This window comes from Corvus hawaiiensis, chromosome 39 (assembly GCF_020740725.1).
Source record: "Corvus hawaiiensis isolate bCorHaw1 chromosome 39, bCorHaw1.pri.cur, whole genome shotgun sequence".
NCBI classification, from domain to species: Eukaryota; Metazoa; Chordata; class Aves; order Passeriformes; family Corvidae; genus Corvus; species Corvus hawaiiensis.
This window is the reverse complement of record NC_063251.1, coordinates 141,457-156,578: the sequence shown is the minus strand read 5'-3', so window position 1 is coordinate 156,578 and position 15,122 is coordinate 141,457. Positions and strand designations below refer to the sequence as shown.

Sequence of the window (15,122 nt, the reverse complement as noted above, 5' to 3'; positions counted from 1 at the left end):
AGGAAAGGGTTGTAGAGAAGGAGCAGAGAAAGAATGTAGAGAACCTGATTTAGGATTGAAATCCATCAGTCTGCTGCTTCAGGCTCCTTACAGGAGGTGGTGAAGGAGTTTGGTAAGGAACTTTCATGTAAGCAGTAGTGTAGGTTTGCAGAGGTGTTTGGCAGCACCAAGAGAATTTGCTACAAATCATACCTCTCAAATAGCAATTTACAACAACACAATCATCCCAGTTTTTATTTCAGCCCTAAGCTCTATCTGAAAATCATCAACCAGAGGTATTGTCCTGTTTGTTGTCCTCCTGTTGTGCCACTGCCGGAGAGTATCTCTGGCCTCTGAGCTGAGCTGTAGGGCGATTTGTTCTTCCTGGAAGTTCTTGAACAGTGAAAGTGCTCCATAAGCACTTGTCAAATAATAGCCTCCTGTGAAGGACAGCAAGGGAAGAACGTCTCAGAGTGGTCTCAGTCACAGGTACAGACCGTTTTCTTTGAGATGTATAAATACATCCAGAGAGGCACCCAGACACCCACACGGATATACAGAAAGTCCCTTTATTCTACGGCCAAAATATTTACACACAAAAGGAAAACAGCTCATTGGCCTGCAAAACGCTGGAGTGTGTATTCTCAGCCACTGAGACGCATTCAGTGGTTGCATGTGCTCCATATGATACAGCGGTGCCTACGGCTGGGTCCACTCATGCTGAGGAAAGCTGATTCCTTAAATGACTCCTGTCTCTCCTTTACTCCCACGTGTTTATTCCTCTACTCTTGGAACACCAGCTTTATTTTAAATGATTATCTAACAGGGTTTTGTCTTCTTCCCAAGCTTCAGAGGTGGATGAAATAAACACGGCTGCTTAAACAAAGTAAAAGACAATCTACCGGTGTTCATCAACATCAAAGCAACCGCTCTTAGTGGCAATAAAGCAACAATTGAGTGTGAGATTTGTACTCTGCAATCATCCCAAAGGGTTGCCTTTGTTTTTAAAACAACAACTGGTCTGTCACCTTTGTGGCATTCCCCATAATGTCCAACTTGTTCGGGAGATGGTGTGTACAGTCCTGCATACTCCACCTTTATTACACAAACAGAGAACAAATTAAAGCCACAACAGAAGCTGTACAAAAGAAGCTGCAGGTCACAAAGTAAAAGAGTCTCGACGGGAGGTAACGGTCCGCAGCAACAGGAGACCCACTGTCTGTCTTATCTTTTCCAAGTCAGCCATTTGGGTGGGAGTGTCCAGCTAAGAGGCAGCACAGTCTGTTCAGAGGCGTTCAGAGATGCGTTCTGTACACAGGGTAGTATTTTCTGTATTACCGACAGTGTCCCCTCTCAGCCTTTAGCTTTGCAACGAGATTGACACACAAAATTCATGCGAGACCCATTAGATAAATTGGACAATACATTACAGTTGAAATGCACAACCCCAAAGCACTACACAATTTTTTCTGCACGGTAGAGCTGAGCTAGTGCCAAAGACAGGCCCAGCCTATGGACAGACTTCCTTTGCGGCATTCATAATAATGTGACTTAATAGTCCAGGAAAGCTTTCGGCTTTTCAAGCGTGTTACTGATCTCCAGCTTCACATCTCAATTATTTTCCATGCTAAGATTCCTAACAATGTGCTCAAGGATGCTCTGTACACCAAGCAAGGAGCACACTAGTGCCAGACTGGAGGAATCGTGGCATGAATTCTCCCAGGCATAATGGCATACAAGAGGATACAGCAACTTCAGAAAGCCAAGATGCAGCAGGAATAGGAAACACATACATATACCTAAACACGCAGCTAGGCTTGGCCGCAAGAACCTTTAAACTTTCTCATAAACTTTTTAGATTCTGGGGCCTACCGGAGCCTTGCAGAAAACTTGTTTGTTAAAAATGCTACCATGGAAACAGCAAGGAGGCAGATTTCCTTGCTTCTAGCAGACTTAAGTCCTCATGCAAGTAATGCCTCAAGAAACACATTCCTAGGGCTCAGAAAAATACTTTGTGAGAAGCAAATATTGGAAAGAAGTAAAAATCATTAAAAGGGAGCAATATTTTCAAAGCACTTGCCCAAAGGTGCAAAGAGTCCCCCAGAAGTTTTCACACAGCACCTAACCCAAGTCTCATTATGTGCCTCACAGTGAGCTGAGTGCTGCTGCCCCATAAGTACTCTCAGGAAATTTTTCAGGCACAAAAGGCTAAGGCCATTGGGCACCTGCACAATGGATGTCCTTGCCTGCAGAGTCAAAACGGGTTAGAAACAACGTATTTGCTCGTAAAGCAATGCACAGCAGCACATTTTCAGGCTGCTGGGGCTTGTGCTCTGCGAGCTACCCAGCAGTGGAAATGATTAGGACATTGTCCTGCTACACTACTAACATCACTGTCATTAGGTCTCCCCTTAACAGGATTTCTACTCAAACAAGAGGAACAGCAACTGTGCTGTGAGGAAGAACATCCCCTCACTAGTCCTTCAGGGGGTTCTAGTAAAAATAAAAAAAATCCATTACCTTCTCCATACACCAAGGATGGATCCAGCCACTCTGTCATGTATTCGATTTCAGTCTCCAGCTCATCACACTGGGCTAGGGCCTATGTCAACACAGGCAGGAAGTCATCAGCTCCATACGGCCTCGCTGGGTTGAAGGGAATGCAGGCAGTGAGAGACAAACCACACTTTTTCACCAGTTCCCGTGTTTGAAAGGAAAGCACTCTTTTGTGCCTTCTCGAGCCAGCATGTCTGTGTTACTCCAGAACCCCCTGGAGTCACCAACGTGCAGCAAAGAGAAGGTCACCTGACACTCACTGCACGGAAGACCGGCTCAATCCTGTCCTTCCAACAAGCACGAATCTTACGATGCACGCCTTGAGGCATGCAAGGGAAATTTAGAGAGTGGGCTCACCTTGGCACCAGCTCAACCAGTGAACTGGTGGAAAGGCTGCCATGCCAGACACCTGCACCGCTCTCATTGCCTGAGAGATGATGGATAGGCGTTTTCTTTATACATCCAGGGATAACATCCACCTTCTGGAAGTGTCCAGACACCAACACCAGTCTCTGAGTACAAATCCCACAGCAGAGAAGCCCAAGTATAAAAGCCTATAAGATTTGACAAGGAAATTCAACTCATTTCCTTGGCAGAGAATAGTCAAAAACACCAGTGAGCAATGGCTCCTGTACCTGAAGGGAGCCTACAAGAAAGATGAGGAGAGACTGTAAGAGTGGAGTGACAGTGACCCACAAAGACCGTGCTGTACCCGGGCCCGTGCGTGGTCCTGGCACTTTTCCTGCATTCTGATTTTCTGTTCAGAAGTCACTATGTGGCCAAATCTCTGGGTCTGGCTAAACGGTGTTTAGTGCAGAACTGATGCGATGGTCACTCGGAATCGCCCAGAGCAGGAGCAAACTTGCAACTCTGGTGAAACTCAAGTGACACCAGCTGAGGCACACGCTCCACATAACACACTGTGGGTGTGCCAGGGTCAGGGGCAAATGGTCAGGGCTTACCTTCTCCTGGTTTGAGGCCCGGTTTGGCAACAACACAACATTCCAGTGCAGGATCAGTGCCAAAGGGAAGGGCTGCGCAGATGCCCTGAGCCCCAGTCTCTGCATCAGCAGCAGTGGGTGGGTGGACCTCACCTATTTCCAGATTCAAATCCATTTGTTTGTCACTCCTGCTAGTTTCTAGGCTCTGAAAGCTCATTTCAGCTGTTGAGTGACAGCACTAGCTGGTCCGTGGATTTAAGGAAGCAGACAGTCTTTGGGAATGTGTGTTGCCATTTGAGACTTGTCCAAGAAAAGGGGCACAGGGGGACAGGAGGAGGACAGGTGTTAGGGACCGAGTCCGGAGAGCTGGCCGCATAAACGACACGTACACCGATACGATTAAGCATCCTTCTCCCTTTATTGTTCAACTATGCCAACTTACATCTACTTTTGCAAAGATTCACACCCAGTCCCTCTAGATGGCCTCTAATGAGGGGGGGAGCCGGGCAGCTGTATACCTTGCCAAGGACTCTCAGGGCTGCCTGCAGTCAGGGGCCTGTTCAGGGGCTTTTCCTCAGCAACCCTGGGTTGTCCAATCTTTCCAGGGGTATCATCTGCCCTTGTTCCATAAGGAATCCCTCTACAGACAGGAGTTGTCACCTGCCCCGTGCTCATGGGCTGCAGGGGACACCTGCACTGAGGAGGAAATGGAAATGGGAAAGAGGGAAATGCAACCGGATGGGACGCACCTCTGGCACCACATTTCCTCTTGTTCCTGCTGTCCTGAAAAGGCCCAGGTAAAACCAGTCCCTCAGACCTTGCCTCCCTGAACGCCAGGAGAGCCGGTGTTTTACCCAGATCCCAGTGCCCTGCACGGCTGCGCTGACACGAGCGCAGGCCGATCGCTCCGCCCAGCACCATCCCTCATTTGCCTCCCACGGCTCCCCAAGCGGCCCCAAACCACCCCAGCGTGTCTGTGCCGGGGCCAGGGCCTGCCCCGAGCCCGACCAGAGGCTGTCACCCAGCCCTGCACCAGCTCCCACCCCTGGGAGAGCTGGGAATGCACTGAGAGCTCGGCTCCCCGGGCTCCCCAGCACCCAAACCGCTCCTCACACACACAGAAATGCCCAACCTGCCCCTCTGGGCACAGCCAAACACCACAATTCCATCATCCCCAAGGAACTCTGGCACTTGCCTCTTCACCTCTGCCCATTTCCAGCAGCCAGGGCTAGGACCGGCCTGTCAGAAAGAGCATTCCCATGGCAGTTCATCCCAGCACAGAGGAGAAGAGGAGCCTGTCCCTGACCCACACCATGGGCAGGACAAGGGGGGCCCTAGCTGGCTTCGCCTACTCCAACACCAAAGCTCTTGGTCCCAAAGATGGGGCGAGTTCAGTGGTTTTTCCTGTCCTGAAAGAGAGCAGAAAAGGGAAGTTAATCCCACTGTGCAATCCAAGACTCCTGCATTTCATATTTCTGCTCTGATTGCTCACCATGCAGTTTTATCCATGGGAAAAAAAAGGAGAATGACACCATATCAAATAAAAAGTTGATTGATCCACGTAGGGGCTGTGGAGAGAAGGATACAAAGGAACTTTTCCATGATTTTGGGGCTTGAAGAGGGAGTGAATTTCCCTCGAAGCTGGGAAGGGCCTGAGGACGATAAAGCAAAGGAGCAGCTTCATCTCTCCCTGGCAGAGAGCTCTGGGCTCCATTATGGATACAAATCAATCCCAGCAGGATTTCAAAGGGTTTCTTTAGGATGTCAGGTCCCTCTTTATCAGATCCCTGCTGGGATTCAGGGCCTGCCTGGTCACGGGGTGCTTTGATAAGGGCTGGATTTAAATCCCAGATCTGAGAGCAGACATGAAAGTTCCCTGGGTTTCTAAGGGTTGAAAAGCTCGAGCTGGATTCGCTGCAGAGGTGAAAAGTCAGGATAAGAGAGAGCAGGGAGTGGCCAGCAGGCTCAGGCTCCTGATCACGCCCCTGGGATCCATGGCATCCATAGGATCCGTGGCCTCTGGCACGCTGCTCCAGCACCCTGCAGGGTGACTGACAGCCGGGCAGGGGAAGGAGCCACCAGCAGCTCTGCGATGTGCACCATCACTCACCTTGCACGTGGCCTAAACAGCCACCAAGCACCGATGGACTGACTGAGCCGAAAATATCGGAGAGATCTCAGTTTGCACTCCAAATTCCCTGCAGCCTGTTCCCTTCCTGATCCATCCCTTGAAGCAGCAAGAGTGGCATTCCTTCCGTGGTTGCTCTTTCCCTCCTGTTTTCCACGCAACAAGAAAAAGCAGCCACGTGAACAGGAGTAAAAGCCCCAAACCCACATAAAAGCACATTCTCAGCATCACTAATCCCTGCCAAATTGCCAGGAACCTTCCAAAACTACATCCAAGCTTGGAAACAGGGAGCCAGTTGTTTGTTTAAGCAGCTATTGATCCCGTCTCTTCCAGCTAATTAAACTATTCACTATTTAAACTCATTAAACTGCTCATCCTGCTCCTGGCAGCCAGAGGCAAAGAAGAAATTGTGTCTAGATTAAATGGTGATGGTGAATGTGCCCATGCCAGTCCTTGGAGAGGTTGGAATTGCATCCCTGTTCCTCTGCTCTCTTTTCCTTCCTTTTTCCTGCAGTGATTCCCACCCGGATTCCTCAGCTCCAGCTCTCTGAGCAGCCTCACGGGGAGCATTTCATCCCCTTGGAGCCAACTCCATTTGTTGCATCCTTCATGCCTCAACCACCCCTAAAAGCAGGGAAGTGCTGATGGGCAGTGCAGCTGCTTCCACTCGGGAATGTTTCCAGTGGAACAGGGAGGGAATTCTGAGAAGCTTCCACCCACTGCACGTTATTGCTGGATAAAAGGTGAGGCAGCAAAGGATCAACAAAGGGAGATTTCAGCAAGACAAAGTCCAGACAGAGAGGCTGCAAGTGTTGCTGGGGCTGCTAAGCTGGGAAAACTGCAAGGTCAGGCTGTGGGAACATGGATTATACTGAGGTCTGGAACCGGTGTTGGGAAGAGAGGGAGAAGGGGGAGAAGGGGGAGAAGGGGGAGAAGGGGGAGAAGGGGGAGAAGGGGGAGAAGGGGGAGAAGGGGGAGAAGGGGGAGAAAGGGGGAGAAAGGGCCCAAAGTAACTGCACAGCGAATTTCCTTACCATGAGCCAGGCTCATTCCCTGAGCTGACCGATATCTCTGAGCTCCCCTTCATGGCACAGCCCTGCCAGTAAAGAACAGAAGTTCCTGCCGCTCCCACTGGAATTCTGTAGCGTGCCTGGCATTCCATACGTTCTGCTGCCTGAGAATTCCTGCAGCCGTCCTTGGGAAGAGCAGTTCACTGCCACAGGAGGAACAAGAGGAAAGCAGTTGCCACTCTCGGGTTCTGTGCTCTGTAAAAAGTAAAACCAGATAAAGATCAAAGCTCCATAAAGCTGGAACCATCTCCAACCTCGGGACAGCCCTTCTGTGGGAAAAGCGTGGATGGGCAATTAGGAAGGAGATCATCATGCACATGGGCAAGGGGGGGGGAATTAAATTCTGCTGCTTTCTGATTGAGGCCTGCTTCAATTTGCAGCCTTTATAGTATCAGTTTAATGGGACTTTTTGTGCTTTAAAGAGGTTTTTATTAGCTGGGGGTTGTCCCTGCCTGGACTGAGGCACAGCACAATGAGTCTCCTGCCTCCTGAAGCCGTGTCGTTATCCCAGCATCTGAAATTAAAAACCAGCACTCTGGGAAACCTCTCTACTCTGAGGAGAAGTGTGAGGAGTGTTTGGGTCTGTGGAGAGCCTGGAACAGCTCTGAGAGACACCAAACATCCTGTGGATCCCAATGAACAGCAAAACATTCCAGCAGCTCCTTCCAACACCGCCCTTGTAGGGAACTCTGTCACCCCAGTGGGTATTTGTGGGAGTAAGGAAGAAATCCCACTGATGACCTCAGTGTGATCACCTCTGGTTCGTCTGGGGATAAATCTCCTTTATCCTTCTGGGAGAATAAAGGAATCCAATGCTGCCTTAATCCCCTGCTCCTCGGAGTCTGGATTTCCAGAATCCATCTCCTGGCCCAGCATGGGAAGGGTTGTCCAGCGCTGGAACAGCTGCCCAGGGCAGTGGTGGAGTCACCAACCCTGGAAGTGCTCATAAAATACATGGATATGGCACTTGAGTGTTCATAAAATACATAGGGAAATACATGGGGAAATATAGGGATAAATACAGGGGGAAATACGTGGATAAATATATGGATAAATGTATATGGATAAACATATATGGATAATCCATGGATAAACATATGGATAAATACAGGGATAAATAGGTATGGATAAATATGTATGGATAAATACAGACCTTGCATCCCTGAACGCCAGGAGAGCTGGTGTTTTACCCAGATCCCAGTGCCCTGCACGGCTGCGCTGACACGAGCGCAGGCCGATCGCTCCGCCCAGCACCATCCCTCATTTGCCTCCCACGGCTCCCCAAGCGGCCCCAAACCACCCCAGCGTGTCTGTGCCGGGGCCAGGGCCTGCCCCGAGCCCGACCAGAGGCTGTCACCCAGCCCTGCACCAGCTCCCACCCCCGGGAGAGCTGGGAATGCACTGAGAGCTCGGCTCCCCGGGCTCCCCAGCACCCAAACCGGTCCTCGGACACACAGAAATGCCCAACCTGCCCCTCTGGGCACAGCCAAACACCACAATTCCATCATCCCCAAGGAACTCTGGCACTTGCCTCTTCACCTCTGCCCATTTCCAGTAGCCGGGGCTAGGACCGGCCTGTCAGAAAGAGCATTCCCATGGCAGTTCATCCCAGCACAGAGGAGAAGAGGAGCCTGTCCCTGACCCACACCATGGGCAGGACAAGGGGGGCCCTAGCTGGCTTTGCCTACTCCAACACCAAAGCTCTTGGTCCCAAAGATGGGGTGAGTTCAGTGGTTTTTCCTGTCCTGAAAGAGAGCAGAAAAGGGAAGTTAATCCCACTGTGGAATCCAAGACTCCTGCATTTCATATTTCTGCTCTGATTGCTCACCATGCAGTTTTATCCATGGGAAAAAAAAGGAGAATGACACCATATCAAATAAAAAGTGCCCTTTTCCAGCATTTTTATTCCAGGCATTAAAAGGATGCTCATTTCTCTTCTAGCATTGTTTCCCTCATTTTAGGAGAACCGTTTTCATCCCAGACCCCACTTGTCAGTTGTTCGATCCTCTGGCACTGGACTTGGACAAAGGAAGGGACGCACCCGGATCGCAGGAAATCACTGAGAGAAAACCCTTCCAAAACCTGACAGAGAAAAACAACAGGACATGCAGGAAGACACATCCCTCATTTGCACATCCGGAATGCTTTTCTAAAGACTTCTCTGCATCTGGATGCTCTTTGCTCTTGGCTTTCTTCACAAGAATGCATTTGCTGCTAAACACGTCTCAGACCCTTATTTGATCGGGATAAGGTGGGATGGAGATGAAGACTCACACAGGGAATAGCCAGGGAGATGCAGGGCCTGGGAACATCAAGGACGGAGAAGAGAAGGAACAGGGATTGTTTTTCTTGTTTAGAGCCAGCAGTGCTGTGAGCTTGGAGAACACACGGCACCGCAGGGATCCAGGGCAGGAGCGGGATAACTCCGCGATAAGGGGAATCTGCTCCCACTCCAGGGCTGTGCCAGTGAAGGAGGGGAATTTTTTAGTGCCTTCATTGCACACAAAAACCAAACCCAGCACCACCGAGCTGGACTTCTGTGAGCTGCAACACAAAGCGGCCCCTGGCCTTTGGGGGAACACAACCTCACCGAGTCACGGAGCCAGGGGATGACACTTGGGAATGATCCTTGCTGCCTGCAGGCAAATCAGATGAGGGAGCCACAGGAGCTCTGGGGTTTCCTGCTCTTCCTGCAATGCCATCGGTCCAGACCAGGAGACCTTTCCTGGAACAGATCTTCCCTGTAAAGGGAGCTGCACCAAAGCTCAAGCCCTCATTTAGAGACCCTTGGAAAAGCAAAGGTGAGAGGGGATTACCTGGAGCCCCAGGGGACTGAGGGGAAGGCGATGAAGAAGCAGACAGCAAAGTGCTTCCACTGCTTCTCACTCCAGCAAGGGGAACATCCCTGGAATTTCATGTCCAGCGTCGCTCCCAAACCCCACAGCTGAACCCACACGTACTCCAAGACTGATCTCCTTCAAACTTCCAGCAGCACAGACCCACCGGGAGGAACTGCAATCCAAGGACACACATCAGCAACCGTCTTCCCGCTTGCCGCTCTCTCCACATTTTCCCTTTCCAGTGGGATGCAGGTGCCACCCCCCAGAGGCAGGAGAACTGCCTTGCAATCCGCTACAAAACCTGCCTGGAAAGCCCAGGATGCCCGGAGCCAGCAGCCGTTTCTCCTGGAGCTCCTGCTGACAGGCATTTGAAGCCTGCTGTGCCTCACAGCTGCTTTTCTGCCAAGGGCATTCCCATCTTTTCTTTTTTAGCCCAAATAAAGGTTTGCAAAGCTGAGTTTTGTGGGAAGTGCTTCATATTTGGATTATTCTTAACTTGGAGTTTCCCTCGGCACCAAAATCAGGGGGTAAACCCAACATGGCCTCAAAGGGCCATAAGATCCCAGATATGCAATCCCCGGTTCCCTCAGGATTGGTTCATTAAAGCTTTTCAGGGGTAATTTGGCAAACTTCAGGGTTTGCTGATTTCACCATCAAAGCCACATGAAACCTGTGCAAAAGGAACTTAACTAAAGCTGGCTAAAAGTGGTCCCTGCTGATGACTCATTAAAACACCCCCTTAAAAAGGAGCTAGGATTGATTCCACACTCACAAACCCCCCTTGCCACGATCGGCGCTCTCTGCCCGCCAAGGACACGGCAGCGGGCAGGGACGTTTCTCCCACTCCCCGGCAGAGACCTGCTCCTGCCACATCCAGGGAACCGCAGCCGCTCAGGGAACACCAACTTTGTCCTGGGCTGGGAACAGGACAGGGACAAGGAACACTTTGAAGTCATTCCCACCTCGGTGCTGTCCAGACCTGGCAGAAAGCGCTTCCCACACCTCTCCTGGAATTCTCTTCCCCGGCCCTTCCAGCTTCGGAAGGCTTCGGGGGGAGCCTCAAGTTTCGGTGCAGCTCAGAAGCTGCACGTGCCTAAAGCATCCCCACGGGAACACGAAGCTTCCCTCGGGCATTTCGTTTCTTTATCCCAAATATTCTCCCCACTCAGCCACAATCTAGAAAGAACAAAAGGGAAAAGAAGGAAGACCAATTAATTCTGACATAAGGAGTCTTGACTATCCCGACACATTGCCAGGTGAAAAAACATCCCTGCCCCTCTAACAAATCCCTCTGATACTGGCTCCATTCAGGATCAATTATTTAAACGCTGTATTAAGGAGCGTAAGGACACAACGCTTGGAATTCTCAACAACGGCTCAGCTCTCGGCTACTCCAAGCACTTTCCCACCCAGGGAGCTGAGCTGTCCCAGATTTAAACACCACGTTTGATCCAAATCCGACAGAAATCTGATCTTGTTTGGCTACTGAGCTTTCCCAAAAGCTGTGCAGTCAAGCCTGGAAATCCTCACTGAAGCCTTGCCATGTCACATCGGGATTTACCCTTGGGAAAACCCCACTCTGAGCACTTGGGTTTCAAGAGGTTGCACCCGATGTTACAGACGCAGAATTCCTGTGGGGTTTGGCATTTCCTGCACCTCCAAACACGTGAAAAGAATGAAGTGCCGAGTCCCAAGGCTCCATTATTGCCATTCTCCTCACATCCCTTTCCTCAGCTGCACGTGGCTTTGTGCCTCCTCTGAAGGGCTGGAAAGGAATTTGGGAACCCCCCCTCAGCTTCTTCGGTTTTCAGCCTTTTCTCTGAGGCAGCCCAAAAGGCAAACAGGAAAAAAAACCCCCAGAAGTGCACAAAATCCCAGCCCCTCCCAAGATGCAGCTCCTCACACCAAACCTTGGGAGAATCCCTGGTGCTTCCAACACCGCTGCAATCCCACCTGGAGCTGAGCTTACAGGGTGCTCTGCCTAATCCACATGCAAGCCTGGATAGCCCAAAGCCTGCGAGAAAAGAGGAGGCAAAGTGAAGGGGAGAGGGGAAAAAAACGGAGTTTCGGGTTTTCCCCGTGTTTGCAAAAGGATTGAAGGGCAGGATGGAGAGGTTTTGTGGAAAAGAAGTACCAAAGGCTGCTTAATTGCCAGCAATTAGCGCTGCTCAGGTTGAATCCAAGAGGACAAATGCACCGGGATCAAACAGGAGCGGCCGACAGGATGGGTTATGACACAGATCTGTGAAGCTGGAGCCTTCTTTCTTCTCCCGGGCTCTGCCAGAAATTCTCCATGGCCGGACGTGGAGAGCTCCCGCTCTCCCCGCTGGGGAGGATGGACTTGGACAGCCCGGGTGACTGGTGAGCCTAAAACAAGAAAGTGATGCAGTGATCCAAGTGTTTTTCCAAGGAAATGACATATTCTCTGGACCTGGCATAACCCATATCCCATGGCCTTCTCCAGGAAGGGTCCCAGCTGGATATGGTCTCCCAGAAAGGATTCCATAGGGGCTCACCTTTTGCCTGGAGCTTGGCTGAAGTCCTCAGCAATGCCAGGGAATGTGGCCATTGGAGGCTTTGGGCAGATTTGGCTCATTTGCCTTTTTAGGCTTTGCTTCCTTCTCTCAGCCTTCCCACTGGATTGTGGTCTCCGAGGAATACGTAAAATCCCATTCCATTCCTGCTCTTTCGGACTTTTTTTTGTACCGTTCCTGTACAAAACGAGGCCCCCTGTTCGATGCTTTTCCCCACCATTCCCCGGCAGTTTTATCTGCCAGTGCATTCCCTGCGTTGCTTGGGCTCTTCCCAGATCTCTGAGCTCCTTCACAAGGCAGGAGATCGATTTGGCCCAGGAACGAAACCCTCCCGAGGAATCGTTTGATGCCATCTCCACATTTGACAGCTGATCCTTGTGCTCAAAGGATCCCTCTTTCTTCCCTTCAGCCAATTCCAAGGCTCGCTGCCCCCAGCTGGGATCAGTCCCCAGTCTGATCCCTGCAGTCTTCCCTGCCGGGATCCTGCTCAGGAATCCATGGGCTACAAATGTAAGAATTAATTCTTCCCACCCCTGCCCACTTCTAATTCCAAAGGATTTGGTGTCTGCCTTACCCGGCTGGAGCCTGCTTCCAACTCTGTTCTTGCTGCTTCTGCTGCTTTCCATTTCCCAGGAATTCCACCGACGGAGCGACAGCGTTTTCCACCTCCTCCAGGATTCCCTCTGTTGCATTTGGGTGCTGGAAGGATATCAAAACTTTATTCCTAGTGCTGGGCTCTGCATATGGCCGAGAAAATCCCGGCCTCCACACAGACCCAGATTCCAAACTTTTTGATACATTTTAGCAAACCGAGAAATTCACCTTCCCTGCTTCTTCTTAAGGGCATCCTTCTCTTCCCTTACCCGGCGGGCTCTCTCCCGCTGGGGGTGGGTTTTCCCCTTCCCCTGCTAATTAGTCCCTACTTCTAGGAGGTTTAGGCACCTTTCTTCCCTGCGAGGGATTTCTTAACACAGCTACCGAGGCTTTGGGAGTCTTCTTTATCTTCTACTTTCAGGAAAAACACCCTGTGATCCACAAATGCCACAATCCAGACGCCCAACTTCAACAAGACATCCTTTTTACCTAAAAACACTCACTCTCAACTCTTAGATCTTTGGAAGTTTTACCCCCGCAAAATTCCCCTATCTTTCCACCACTGAATTCCTCAGTCCTGCTTCCAAGGATTTCTTGAATACCACGGGGCTTTTCTCAACATTTACCCCCACGACCTTCCCTACGTGCCCACTGCTCATCACCTCATTTTTCCCTCAATGTGTTCGTTCTCCACCCCAGAGAGTTTGTTAAGTGTTGCCTCCAAAACGTTCCCCATCTGTCCACTACTGAGTTCCCCATTTTGCCTCCAAAATATTCCTTCTCTCCCCTCCAGATTGCATCCACTTTTACCCCCAACATTTTATTTCCTCTACAGTATTGATTAAACCTTTTCCATCCCAAAAATGTGCATTCTCTCCCTTAAACAGCACCTCAGCTTTTCCCTCAAAAACGCCCCAGAGAGAAACTCAGATTCAGCCCCCAAACTCCCATTTTCCTACACAAACAGTTCTTGTGGCCCCTCTCAATTCCCCCAGGCTTTCAGCTAAAGGAAGAACTGGAAGCCTAGTCCCTCATCTCCGCCCCTGTTTTGCTTTCCCGGAAAACCTTGCGATCCCACGCTTTCTCCAAGAGATCTGCTGGGAGTACTGCAAGGTTTGCTCTGTCAGAGCGCCGGGGGGGCTTACAGCACTTGTTCCTCTGCATCTTTACCCTTTCATCAGGTTTCCCCTGGAACGGTGTTGTGGGAGAAGCTTGGAATTACCAGAAATGGATCAGGTTCACATTTTTGCCCCACCAGTTTTTATCTGGTTTGAAATTCCTGGAATTACCCTCAAATGTGCCCTAGAACACTGCTGTGAAAGGATCAATCAGAAGAACAGCCTGAAAGCAGAAAACCACCTCCAGCAGCAGCCAGAATGATCCCATTTCTGTTCTTACCTGGTCCTGCCAGAGCTCCCAACAGCCATTCCCATTCCGAAACAAGAGCTGTGGAAGACATTCCTGCTGTCTGTGAGGGTGAGGTGGCAGTTCTGGATGTTCTTTGCTGTGGAATCAGACAACAAACAGAGTGTAAATGATCTTGGTGGTCCCTTCCAAGTCAAACCAGCCCGTGATTCCATGCGTGGATCAGCACCTGTCCCAGCTCCATTCCAGAAACCTCCTCCCACTAACCCAGAACTTTCCTTTTGCTGCTCAACATCAGGGATTTGCTGCCGAGTGCCCCGAGCAGGGGACGCCTCAGCATTCCCTGGGACCGCAGCATTCCCTGGGACCGCAGCATTCCCTGCGCTGCCTCAGCACTCCCTGCGCTGCTGTTCCACGCCGATCCCGTGGTCCAGCGCCTGTGCGGGCTGCAGTGCCGGGCTCTCCCCACAAGGCGGCAGCACCGGGAGCGAGCAGCCCCGGCCGGTCCCGCTGGCTCGGGGCAGCTGCGCCTTGAACCCGCCCTGAGCCGGCGGGGCCGTGAACACAGCGGGCACAAACCCCACCGGTGCCCTTTATTTCACCCTCAGAGGCACAGGATCGCAGCATTTCCTGGGCTGCAAGGGACCCGCAGGGAGCATCGAGTCCAAATCCTGGCCCTGCACCCCAAGAATCCCACCCTGTGCCCGAGAGCCTTGTCCAGACCCAAACTCTTCCCCCAAGATCCTGAAAACACAGAGGGGCTGGGAGAAGGATGACCATGGAGGATTTTTTATATAGATCTCCTTGTATGATCGTTATATAGTATTATTAGATAGTCCAGGAACCCATCCCTGGGCCGGGACACCCATCCCTGGGCCGGAATACCAATCCCCCGCGGCCCCCACCGTCCGCTCGGGGCTGTCCCCGTTCCCCGCTCACCTCCGAGCCCGGAGCACCCGCGCCGGTGCCCCCGGCCCGGCAGCGCTGCTCCCCGGGCTCCCCGCCATTGCCGCTCCTGGCGAAGAAGGGCGGAAGTCACCGGGACCGCACCAACGTGGCTATTCGACCTTCTCAAGATGGCGGCCGGAAGGACCCCCGCTCCGTCTATTCGACTG

General features: G+C 51.3%; 1 long non-coding RNA gene across 2 annotated transcripts; it reads right to left on the bottom strand.

The window, feature by feature from the left end:
• Window positions 1-1,054: 1,054 nt before the first annotated feature.
• Window positions 1,055-13,254, bottom strand: LOC125319269. 2 transcript variants are annotated; one of them, XR_007200639.1, is made up of 3 exons: window positions 13,245-13,254; window positions 2,500-3,328; window positions 1,055-1,343 (listed from the first exon to the last, which is right to left on the bottom strand). It is a non-coding gene; the product is annotated as an uncharacterized LOC125319269 (long non-coding RNA). The 2 variants fall into 2 exon arrangements; XR_007200638.1 differs by lacking the exon at window positions 13,245-13,254 and having other exon boundaries at window positions 2,500-4,077.
• Window positions 13,255-15,122: the final 1,868 nt, after the last annotated feature.